This window comes from Penaeus monodon, chromosome 22, assembly GCF_015228065.2.
Source record: "Penaeus monodon isolate SGIC_2016 chromosome 22, NSTDA_Pmon_1, whole genome shotgun sequence".
Lineage (NCBI taxonomy): Eukaryota > Metazoa > Arthropoda > Malacostraca > Decapoda > Penaeidae > Penaeus > Penaeus monodon.
The window spans coordinates 44,659,547-44,659,929 of NC_051407.1; the positions used below are offsets into that span (position 1 = coordinate 44,659,547).

Genomic DNA, 383 nt, shown 5'->3' on the forward strand with positions numbered 1-383 from the left:
TATTACACAGATGGCTTCCAGTACTCTATAAATAAATTATTTTCTATCTTTATTGAGTTTATATTCCAATATTTCTTTAGTTATTGTTTTATTGGCCTATCATTTTGTTTATCTAGGATTTTAATTAATTGTATACATTGTTTTTTACTGATTTATAATGACTGGTGTTGATTTCAAACATTCTGTGACAATTTCTTCATTATATCAGCTTTGGTGCATCAAGTATCAGTCCTAGTATACTGTTATTTGTCCTCTATGGTCTGTTTCTATTTTTGATATTTGTTTAATTTTCTAAATTGTGAAAAACATAATTTTGTTTTTTGATAAGTTTATCTTTAAATCCCATTTATCTGTCAATACTAAGACTTTTTTTTAGTCCCCTT

General features: G+C 25.3%; 1 long non-coding RNA gene across 1 annotated transcript in view; it reads right to left on the minus strand.

The window, feature by feature from the left end:
• LOC119587197 overlaps window positions 1-383 on the minus strand; it is an 8,645-nt gene that overhangs the window by 347 nt on the left and 7,915 nt on the right. The window lies entirely within an intron of this gene.